Below are 12,240 nucleotides of genomic sequence, written 5' to 3'. Positions count from 1 at the left end.
TGCACTGGCCCAAAATTTTCTAATGGAGGGAAAATAATTAAACTCTCAAACAATTTATTGCCTACTGCTCTGAAATATGATATTAATATACAGCAAAGAAGAACCTGGCTGTAAAAAAATGTGGATTTCATACTTAAGGGAAAAAAAAAGAAAAATTAAAGTTAATGTGGTATTGTGGTGTCACTTTAGCTTGAGAATTTTGGGATTTCTAAGTTACATTGGCCATTTTCAGTGATACAGAAGTATGTGTTCAGATAATTCCGTGGCATCTTCTGTGTTGTGCAAAATATTTGGCTGGTGACAATAAATCCACTCTAAGAAATGATGTCAGGAAATCAGTAATGTCTAATAAGAGGAAAGGCATTTTCCAGCAAGGTTTTTTATAACCCTGCTGCCAGGAATGGGCACTTTTGGTTCCTCCCCTCTGCCTTACATAGAAGGATTTATATTATTTATTTTCTTAAACTGAAAGTTCAAGACCATTAAGGAACTGCAGTTCATCTTTAAGATGAATTGCAAACCAGTTGTGCAGTATTTCACATTAATGATCCAGTGCCTACTGAACAGCATGCAGAGAAGCAGGATACCAGTTCTCTCTTTGCTAAATACAGCAAAATAGTGTAATCTAGAAACCAATTAACATTGATAGAAAAGTGCAATGATTCCAGTTGTCTAAACTAAAAGTTATGAATAACTTAGTCAAGCAATTTAAACCTTTCTAGACTGCAACAGAGTTCTACACAAATCACAGCTTCAAGACTTAGCAGTCATAGTTCAAAGTTACAGGTCCACGGTAAACAGCTTTCCAATGAAATAGTGAGCATTTAAAACTCCTGTTATTTGTATTTTACAGGAAACTACATCTATCACTAGGTAGTTTCATTTTCCAGGAAAAGATATATGCTATGCTAGGAATTATTTCAACTTTCATGGATATCTTATTTGAATTATTAATGTGCACCAAGTATGGGTTGCAACATCTCATGTAACAGATGAAATCTGGGTTTTAAATGAGCAGTGGTTAACAAATAGCTTTCAAGCTAATTAATAAGAGCCAAGGAAAGGATTATTTCATACCCTGAATCTAGTAGGAGGTGGGATGAAAACTCATCCTCATGCCAGGCACAGAATTTTGGCTGTTAGAGATGATACTGGCCAGGGACTCAAGAAATGCCTTTACAGTGTGATCATGTGTCTGATGTTATGATCAGACTTTATTTTTTATCATATTTTACTTCCAATTAAAAATGGCTAACAGCCTACACTAAATTTAAAGTGAGAGAAACCTCTTACCCTTTTTAAAAAAGTGTAGACAAGGGAAACCACACTGGTTTTCTATACTTTTCTTTCTGAGTCAAACTATTATTTTGACCAGGAAATGCATCTGTAAAGCATCAAGCAATCCTTTGTTGAGTGTATGTGGTTAGAAGGTCATGTAACAATGCTGAGACTGTAGGCTGTTCAAAGGATGAATACAAGGAGGTAGCTCTCTTGGATGTGTTTGTCCGTGAGGCAATGTGAGGAGGGAAAAGCAGATTTCCTGTCAGGTGCCCCATATCCCTCTGTTTCCATTTCTTGAAGTTCAGTGTGAGCTGAGCTGCAACCATCTGCCAAGAATAACAGCATGACTCTCAGACAATGACTTCTTTTAAGTGTAGTAAAAGACAAAGGACACAATTGCTTTGCAACACAATTGTTTATTAGTATTTGTAGCATATGGCAGGCCAGGAAGATAACCAGACATTTGACTTCTCTATTATTAGCAACAGCTTCTTCTTGTTTCAAATTCTTTTTGACCCTCCAATTGCAATTTTCTCTCAGAATGCAGTGAGAAAATCCCTGATTCTTCCAGAGGTACTTTTTTTTTTTTTTTTTTTTTTTTTTTTATGCAGGAGTGTTAACAGGGACTCAGAAAGAAATTATCCATCACTCACAAGGAAGCACTGCTTATAAAGTTTTTGATATGTCATTGTTTCCATTATTTGACCAGACCATGGTATGGATAAACACAAGGCTGAACTGCGACAAAAGAGATGTTTTGGAAGAGGTGAAGAGTGATTCACAGATACAGGCAGCAAAACCTGAGGCACAGAGCAGTGCATACATATTTCAAGTGAAGAGTAGTCCACCATGTGTCTCAGCATTTTGTCAGACCAGGATCATGTTGTGATGCTGATTGAATGCTCCTGGTGACCTCTATGGCCACCCAAAACCCTAAATTCATATTCAGTAAGAATAGCTCAGTGCTGTGTGAGGCTTCATGGACGTTTCCATGCCCATATGTCCTACTCATAGCAGGATGCTCTGGGCAAAATTTGTCCCTTGTACACAACAGCCATTTAGCAGCTGAAGGTGTCATTCCCTTTAGAATGTTTTAAAGGTAAGATAAGAACTTGGAATAACTTTAAAGAAAATAAGAAAATGCTTTCTCCAGAGAAGATTACAGAGGAATATAAATTAGCTTCTGGCCTTTGGATTGTTGGGAAAACATAACTAAAACAAATAATTGTTTCTCTTAAAGTTATTTAAGTCCTCTAGTGCCTGCACTGATTTCTGCTCTAATCATAGTGATTTATATAAAATAGGTTTGGTGTTAAATCTCACAAACCTTTCATGTGATTCTGCTGAGGTGCTGAGAAGCCCAAGGACTGTTGAAAAGCATACATCTCAGCAACAGGAAACCAGCTGAAGTTCCCTAAATGCCTCATCTAAACCAGACAGATCTACCTCTTCAAAGCCTTCCAAAAGAGGTATTTACAGTACTCACAGCACTGCAGGAACCCCAGGTAAGTAGTGCTTCATGTGCTTTTGGTATTTCTTGGAGATATTTATGCTGCAGTAAACTTAACTTTTAGACTCTCTCTCTCTCTGTCTCCTGACATGGACTGGAGAGCCTCCCTGCCCGCTCCTGTGGGACACGTGAAGGGCAGATGTGAGAGCAGGGGGTGTCTGGGCCTGGCCAAGGCAGGAACAGGAGCCCTCTTCAGAGCCCAGCCGCGATCGCCCACCCATCACCTGGGGAGCCATCACTCTCCACAAACTGAGCCAACTGCAAACTGCTCCTGACAGCTTAATTTCTCCAGGGGTTGTCTTTAATGCACAGGCTCTGCATATCTCCTATTGAATTTTATGAAGGACGTCACACTTCTGTTCTTTTTGTCTTATAGTGGGAAGCTTGGAAAGTGTAATAGGGGGACAAAACCATTCAGATTAAAAAAAAAAAGTGAAGAATCTTTCGTAGATTTTTTTTTTTTTTTTTTTTTTTTTGCAGTTAAGCATAAAGCTTAAAAACTGAAAGAACAAGTACAAAAAACGGGCTTGAAGAATCAGAGCAGAAGACTGGTATAATCCCCATTTACACATCAATATTATTTCTGGACTTCTGATGACACTGAGAATGACACTCAAAAAGCAGATAGCAAAACATGGCAAAAAGCATGGTCCACGGAGCAAAGAAAAAGGGAGGTGTCACCTCCATGAAGGTTTGGTTGATTTGGAAGAGATAAAGCAGGGAGGGTGTGGAGCAGGTTCCAGTAACCAGAAGGAAGATGTGTAGAACTTCTATAAAATACTAAACAGTCTGAAAAGCATCTCCCCCTGTCACGGGAAAATAAAGATACCACCATGGGAGTGTACCACATTAAAACTTGGCACAGACAAGTAGCTGATTTATTCAATAGGCTTCAATTAACTATTTTTAAAATTGCAACCATTGTACTCCCTGTTTCCCGTCTTTTTGTGTGCTTCATCTCTGGGGATCATGTATTGTCCACTTCATTGTGTTTTACTGATTTTATCAGCCCTCATTTCTTCCAGGGATCCCAAAAAAAGGGCATTTTACATGGGAAAGATGTTAACTCTGAGCAAAACAGAGATTTTTTGCTGTTTGCAGAGCAAAAAATCCCTGGCTGTGGAAGGGAAGATTTTTCTTTCTGCAGTCAAAGATTCATTTATGTACCTGTCATGTTACTATGGGTGTAGGAGGTGAACAACACAAGCAGTGGAGCTCAGTTTTGTGGCCATGGTCCTCACCCAGGCCAACAGTATACTTCAATAGAAGGGACTGCATTCCATGAGATCCTCTTTTTAGATCATGGGTAAGTTCTCCTTACTTCATGATTTCACAGATGTTTACTGTGATGAGAAATGTTGAAAAAAATGTGAAAGTCCAAGAAAATGCTGGCAGTCAAACTGAGATAAGTGAGTAGGTTGAGTTACTTAAACTCAAGTTGAAGTTCTATTTAACTTCCTGAAGCAGAACCTACACAGGAGATGGAGGACAAATGCAAAATGCAGGAGGCTTTCTTCATGTCATGAACAGAAGCATAAATCCAGAACAATTATTATTTTCACATCTTCTGTTGAAGAACTGTGCTGGGTGGTGTTAATCAGCTCAAGGAGCTGCCATGTCCAAGTATGTGTGGAATTATGAAATCTGAGGTGTTTTAGGTGCTTCAGTGGAAGATGGGCTGGAAGGGATTGAGAATACGAAAAGCAGGAGCACAAAACTGGTTGTGATGGAAGTCATTACACACTTAGTATTGACTTCTCTGTCAGATTAAATCTGTTACACACCGGGGCAACAACAGTCCTGTCATACCACATATTTCTAACTGAACAAAAACATTGCCAGTAAGATAAAACTGGCTGCTATGATTCCAGGTTCATCTGAAGAATAGCAGGAGAGTATGTGAATTGAAGCTGCTCTTTAGGACCTTCATTTGATCTCAGATGTGAAGAAAATCAAGTCTTTAATCTGAAATCCATGACCTCCATTTGGGTTTGGAATTTGCAAAACAGCTAAATTACATCCTGTGTAGTTTCTTTCCTACAGCCAGCATCTCCCTTCCTAAAGGAGTGTGAATCAATAAAATTTCAGTAAAAATTTCAGTAACTTCTATAGGTACTTCCTGCTGTAAGCACCATTTGTTTTCTGGCCCTGGAAACACAGTTGATTGAAAGATCCTTTAAATCTCTTATCTAAATCTGCTGCAGCTCCTTGGAGAGAGTCCATGAATTTTAGTGGGCGTTTTAGCTCCTGAGGGAGTAATTTCCTAAGCAGTAAAAGATGCAAAGCTGATTTGCATGGGACAGAGGCTGTCCAGGTAGATGAGTGTCACTTTGTTATATGACCAGAGGTCTGTGTATGGCATCAATACATGCTGGCAATAGAGCTTTAGGAGGTAAGACAAGGGGACTACCATCCCCCTTGCCTTGCCAGCTGTAATTAGAGATGAGGCTTTCCAGGCTGATTTTCATGATATCTTGGGCCAAGATACCAAGGCCTCCAATCCTTGCCCAGTTAATGTTCAGACAGAGCTCTCCCCCAAATCAGAGGAAGCTCTAGATAAGAAAATGAGAAGTCAGGGTGAAGAGCCAATTGCCTTTTAACCACATTTCCTTCTTGAAATCGACTCCACACTGTGCTTGTGTGACGGATGGCTTTTGGCACTCGAGTCAGCACACAGCAGGAATGACAGCTGGAAGTCTGCAGGACACATTCCCATTTTCTTTGGCCCCTCCTGTGGGAGACAGACGTGTTTGCAGCTGTGGCTGCATCCTGCTCCAAAAGGCAGGCCTGGGTACAGGCTGCAGGGTTTGACCAGTCAGACCCTTCTCAGCTGGCCAAGAGTTTTGTGAATGCATCACCTGCCAGAGCTTGGCAGATGGCAAATTTTACTGTTTCAATTTCTCTTATATTTCATTATCCCCTTAACTTTTTCATTTGACTGCTCTAATAAAATAATCAAATTTTATGAGGCTTGTTTTTTCTGCTTGGTAGGCAAACATCACAGATACCGAATTGCAGTACAAAGGCAAATACCTGGGATCATCAAGACACCTTGTATCCATAGTGATCCATTTATAATACATTAAAGTTATAGTGCTATAGGCTAGTTTAACTGTTCAAACACATTATGAGGAATGTTCCAGGTAACTCCATCCTGGGAATGACAGATATTTCAGGAAGTGATGTGCTCAGGGAACATAAAAAGCAAAATGTGTTGTCATGAATGGTTTTAATAGGTGAGCTCAGATTTTGGCATCCTGAAGGCAACATTTATTTATTCTTCCAACTATTCTGTTTTATTTACTGCTCAGATTTCTTGAAAAAAATTTGAAAAATAATTTGAAGGGGCAGATTTCTTGCTAAAGACAGTGTTTGTTTGTTTTCCAACATAAAAACTGTATAGAGACAAGGAACAAATCTTTGCCTTTATGGTCTATGAAATAGGAAAATCATTTTGCAGTAACTTTTGCTCTCTTCTTTTGGTAGAAATGTTTATTAACAGGCTTGGAGCCCTGATGGACCCAGGCAAAGCTTAACAATGTCTGTCAAGCCATTCACAGTAAAACTGGTTAATGTCACCTTCACTTAGCTGAGATGATTTAACTTCTCTTGCCCCTTAGCCCATTATGTCAAAGAGGTAACAATAAATACTTGGGAAATAAAAATTAGCTTTACTTCTGTGTTCAAATGCAAGCAATAAAAAAATAAAAGCAATAAAAAACCAAAACCTGTTCATTTTCTATACACTGCTTAAACCAGGAAATCTTCTTTTTCCAGCAAAACACCATATTGGACAGACAACCTAATCCCACAGCATTTACTCAGGAAAATGCCCACAGGGCTGGAGATCCCTAATGCACAGGAAAAGTCACGTATAATTCTCTCTTCTGAATGATACTGGAAAGCCTTTGCAGGTTCATTGAATCTATTTCTGTCACATAGGTTTCTCTGCCAGGTATAAAAGGAAATTGCAATTAAAGACAGCCAAAAATGTCACAAATTATTAATCTTAACTCTGTTGTCTTCAAATATGTGAGTGGGGAAAATAGAAAAAAACAGTGAATGAACAATAGACATCATGAACTTTAGCTTCTAATTTTTTTGCCTGTCCTTGTGGGCAGAACATCCAAAAGAAACTGCCCTATTAAAAATTAGTCCATATTTTATGCCAATATGTATTGTAGAAAACATATTCCTATGCTTACCATGGATAATTTAAATATTAATAAATGGCAGAAGTTACTAATTACTATGATAATTAAGTAATTACTGTCATATTAAATTCAGGTGTATCCAAAATAAGGTATCCTAAGACAACTACAGATTTAAAACCTGAATTGAATATTCCTTATCTCTGATTGCCAGAATTACATGATTTCTCTTTACATGAAAACATCATCTAAATAAACAGGATGTGGTTTTCAACCAGAGACACCATTGTCTTCAATGAAGTTGTGTTTTACCTGGTTACAGGAAAAACATAAATAAAATTCTCATCCAGCTTTATATTGCCTTTCTAGCAATGCTGTAAAAGTGTCATATCCTAAATGTGAAGTTTATTTCCCCCAGATTTTGCCGTGTGGTTATTTTCTCACAAGTCATATACTTGGAGTTGGGCTGAGCAACTATCAGAGGATGTGATGATGAGATAAAATTCCTGAGGAAGGAAAGGGTTTTTTTCCACTTAGGGGCTTTTATATATATTTAGGGGTTTTTGTATATCTTTTTCTGCACTATTTTTGGAAGAGAAAAACTTAACTTGTAGGGTTTTCCCACATTTGTGGCCTGTTTTAGAACTCTTTCCCAGATTATCTTATTAAATGCTTTATGTAAACTACTAACACATTCATGTTAGAGCTGGAATCTAGTTTTTGCCTCTGTGGCAGGAATTTATCAGCATGTTGTTTTTTTTTATCTAATCAGCTTCTCTGAGATTTTTTTTTTAGTATTCTCAGGGGCTTATATAGGGTGAAGCTCTTTCAAATAGTTCAAACACCTTTTCTTCCCCCCTGTAACTACTTTTAAGTTTGATTCTGCACAGTTTTATGTAAGTAGCCCTGGAAGATGGTATGAATTTTTGTCAGAGGCTTTCTTTTCTGAAGTTGTGTTTGTAACCAAGAAAAGTTTCCAAGTTAATATCCATGTTTACTCCCAAAGCAGTTACATGAGTAACTCCTTATAGCATTTTATGACTGTGCTATAATTATGTAAATTATTGAATATTCAGTTTAATAACAGAAAATAAAGCACTTTCAAGGGCACAGAAAAGGAGGCCTCGGTTCTTAAAGATGACTAAATTTCCCACCTCCATGAAGACACATAACAGGATGGAATTAACCAATCTGAAAGAACCCTTCCTCATTACTCTCTGGATATAAAGATTTAAGCTCCCTAAAAAGAATTCTCTTAACAAGTCTCTTAGGTGTTTATACTGCTTCAAGAAATGACCTTGCATTGGGATCTCGGCTTCCATTTAGCTGCTTCTAGCTCTCAAACTCATTTGTCCTGACGCAGCTGCCCCTTGCAGAGCAGACTGCACTCCAGGTAATGAAGGGAGGGCAAAGGAGCAGTTTTGGAAGCCCCTCTCTAGCATTCTGACTGAAGTGCCCACAAATATTTTAGTTTTTGTATGGTAGCAGATTTCCAAAACAAAAAATAAGATCATATCTATGGTATCATATCCATGATTCTCCTGTTTGTGCAATGAAATTTGTCTTATTCTTTGATAAAACCAAGCAACAACAAATTGGTTTGTTTGTATCCTGACCAAATATGTCAGAATTTATGAGATGACATTTGCAGTCTATTTGCATCCTTCACATTAAAAGTTTCTGTTACAGATTGTGTATAAACCACAAAACATTAAAATGTTTGAACGCATTTTTCAAAATATATAAGGAAAAAAATAGTAAAGAAAGAGCAGAGTTGGATTCTATAAAAACTGCTTTTTAGAGTCTTTCCTCAAAGCACTATTCTGTAATAAATATTATTTTATGAGCCTTCTAGGGTCATATAATAAATATAATAAATAAGACCTCTGTAATGAATATTACATTATTCCCCTTCTAGGCATTTGGATTGCTCCTGTGAGATAGTTAGCTGAAAATTTCTAGAATATCTCAACAGTTAATGAAACAAACAACCAAACATTATAAGCATGAAAGTTACTCAGCTTGCAAACATTGTATTTTTACTTTTTTCTTTACACTGCATAACATTGTATTTTCACTATTTTTTTAACCCTGCATAAAAGTTCCAATAAGACTGCAATGGCCTGACAAAGAAGAATAAATTATAAAAGCATAAGTAGTTCAGGTTTTTGTGGTGTAATTGTGTTCATTCCCTGGGAGAAGAATCATTCAGAAGAAAATTTTTTACTGAAATTGTTTCATTGCAGATGTGAAGCAGCAGAAGGCTTCAGGGGGCTTGTATTTTTATGTTGTTCTCAATGATATGAGCAGTAAGAGAGTGAAATTATCATGCAGTTTATGGGATACAGAGGTTAACCGGGGAGCTAAACCAGGTAAGAGAACAAGGTTGCTCCAGGGCTGGGACCACTGTGGGCAAGAGTTGATTGAATGGATTTGGAGACTGTTCTCTCCTTTTTCTTGAAATACTCTAAAAGGTCATATTTCCAAAAATGGTGCCTGCCTGTGAACAAAGAAGGGAATCTTACCCAGGGCTGTCAGCCCAGTGCTTGCCATAACAATAAACTGGATTTGGGCTGCACCAAGAACTTCCATATCTCTTATAGCACATTTTTAAACATAAATCAGCTGGTCAGTTCTGCCTTTCTTTCCAGCCTTAGCTCTTCTAGAGCTGTCATCACAGAAGAATAACAACAGCCCTGAAGGCTGGTGTAGGTGGTTACCAGATCTCCACACTCATTCTCCGTGCATGCTTACAGACCTGACTTACACTGGAAGAGCTGGGTGAGCATTTGCCAGTCACCAGAGCAAAGGATCAGCAGAGGTAGGTTAATTTCCTCTATTTATTGTATCTGTTTCTCTCATGGTATGTGAGGTGATTTCACATCACAAAAAAAGAGGGGAAAGCAGGATGCTGTGATCTCATAACAACTTGATGCATCCAGCAAACAGAAGCTATAACACAGAGCTGTCTTACTCAGCTTAGTTTTAGGGAGGAAAAAATACAATACACCCAAATAAGAGACCTCAACACTGATTTGAGGGAGGATAACCAGGTCTGATCTGCAGAAAAAAATATTTTAGAGTTGCTTGGAGGTGTGAATCCAAACAATTTTTCAAGATCTGCTGTTTTTCTATGATGAACTAATATTTGAGGGCATGCCGATCACTTCTGATTTTCATGAGGTGAAGGTTCAATCCCATTGCTGGATGTTAGATGAAGGTAGGGTTTATATTATTACTGCAGATAGTAAATGGTTTGCTCATTTTGGTGAAGACAGTTTGCAGCTGGCAAAAAGCCCTAAGCATTGCTGCAGAACCTCTAACATGTTCTCAGCCTATTTTGCAAAGGAGAAGGTTGCATCAATGAAGAGATGCTGGACTGTGGTACAAGAAGAATTCAGAAAGTGTAGCTGAATTTATGTCTGCTGAAGATTTTTAAAGGATGCAGCCATCTCCCATTGTACCAGGCCAGACTTACCCCTATATTACTCCATTAACTTAAACGCACACATTTGACTCACTGTTAATGAGACTGGTTTTTTTTCTAGAATATTTAGTTCTGCAGCTATCCTCTGAGTCCCAGGAGAAATGTGCCTGGTGCTGGGAAGAGTACAGGACATGTTGGGTTTGGCTGGGATGACTGTTTTGGTTGCTCATTGAGTGTTCTCATGTCTCCTTGCTCTTGCATTCAGCTTCAACCCTTGGAAACTGTGACTTGACAGAGTTTTTATATACATTCACAAGAAATCTGTAACTGTGGACTCAAAACTTCTGAAAACTCAAAGCTTTCTTACATAGATGTTATAAAAAGCAAATGAGAGTCATGGGAAAACTGTCTTTGGAATAATACTGCTTTCTGACAAGATGTGTTGTCTTGGGTGAATGGTGAATCATCTCTAATATTTTCTAAGGTATTGACCTCACTGGTGGTGTAGCACACACAGCCACCATTCTCCCACTGAGTAGGGAAGCCACCATTTCATTTATTGCGGTGATTAATGTTATGTTGTGTTATTTTTCAAAGCCCAGTGTCCAGAGCTTTCAAATTCTCCTAATTTCAGAGTTCAGCATAAAAGCATGAAAAGCCAAGAGCTGCAGAACCGAAAGAAAACTGTCAAGAAGAGGGTAAAAAAAAAAACAAAGACTGAAAAGAAATGTTGTTCAAGTGTAGTTTAACTTTACCAGATAAGTCATGGGGACTAAGTGACTTCCAGATATCACCCAGACAGATTTGTAGCCCCCACAATCCACAGGTGAAGGGAGAATGAACACCCACATGGTTGTGCACACTTCAAGTCCTTTTCCCAAAGGGAGTTGCAGACTTGTCCTGACACTTCTTGAGGGAGGCTCTCCTCCCCTAACATGTGGAGCAGAGCATTCCCTTGGCTGATACAGCTGCCTCCATCCACAATTCACATTTCTGAGAAACCACATGAAGGACACAAGGGGACTGCAAAGCTATTGCTCAGTGTGCTGAAGAAAACTTTGATAGAAAACAGTAAAACAATAGTGATGATGGATATGGATGATAATGAAGACTACACTTGCAAATTAGCACATCACCCTGAAGTTTCCTAAGCCCTTGAGCACCTAAAGCTGAGGAACTGTTTTCTGTCATGAGGGTGATTGAGAAACTCATGTGTGGCTAACCAAGAAACTTGATTGATTCGCCATCTCAGTTGTACAAGAAGCCCAGAAGAAATTAATGAGTAGTGCAGAAGCTGGAAAGCCAACAGCTGAGGTCAGAAAATAGGATCTGTCTAAATTGCACCACATAAGACCCTAAACTCCTATTAACTTCCACACCAGAGCATTAAGTTTTCCAACCCCCTCTCAACTCCAGTTATTATTTTCAATTCTCTTCACAGTACAGAAAATGGTGAAGATATGGACATTTTTACACATCCAGCATCTTCTGATTTCTGATTAGGGCATCATTACCTTTTCAGAGAATCTCAGTTCATCCTAGTTTTTGAAAATTATCTTGAAAAGAACAAAAAGTTATCCCAGAATTTTCAACATAATCCAAGTTTAACAGTACCTTTTTTTTTTTTTTAATAAGTACAGCTTTTTCTATCAGACTGAATGTAGAGGCAGGGCTCCTGTGCAAAGAACATCTCACAGCATGGCATCCTTGCCCAAACTTCAGGGAAAAAGTATAAAATTATACTCAATTCTGACTCTCATTTTTATTCAAATGATGAATAGGAAATCAACACTATATACTGTGCTTCAGGGTATCTTCATCACAAGACTATTTGTATCCAGAACTGCAGATAAACTAAACCTCAATTAGCC

The sequence above is a fragment of the Anomalospiza imberbis genome, chromosome 1 (assembly GCF_031753505.1).
Source record: "Anomalospiza imberbis isolate Cuckoo-Finch-1a 21T00152 chromosome 1, ASM3175350v1, whole genome shotgun sequence".
NCBI classification, from domain to species: Eukaryota; Metazoa; Chordata; class Aves; order Passeriformes; family Viduidae; genus Anomalospiza; species Anomalospiza imberbis.
This window is presented reverse-complemented; position numbering follows the sequence as displayed.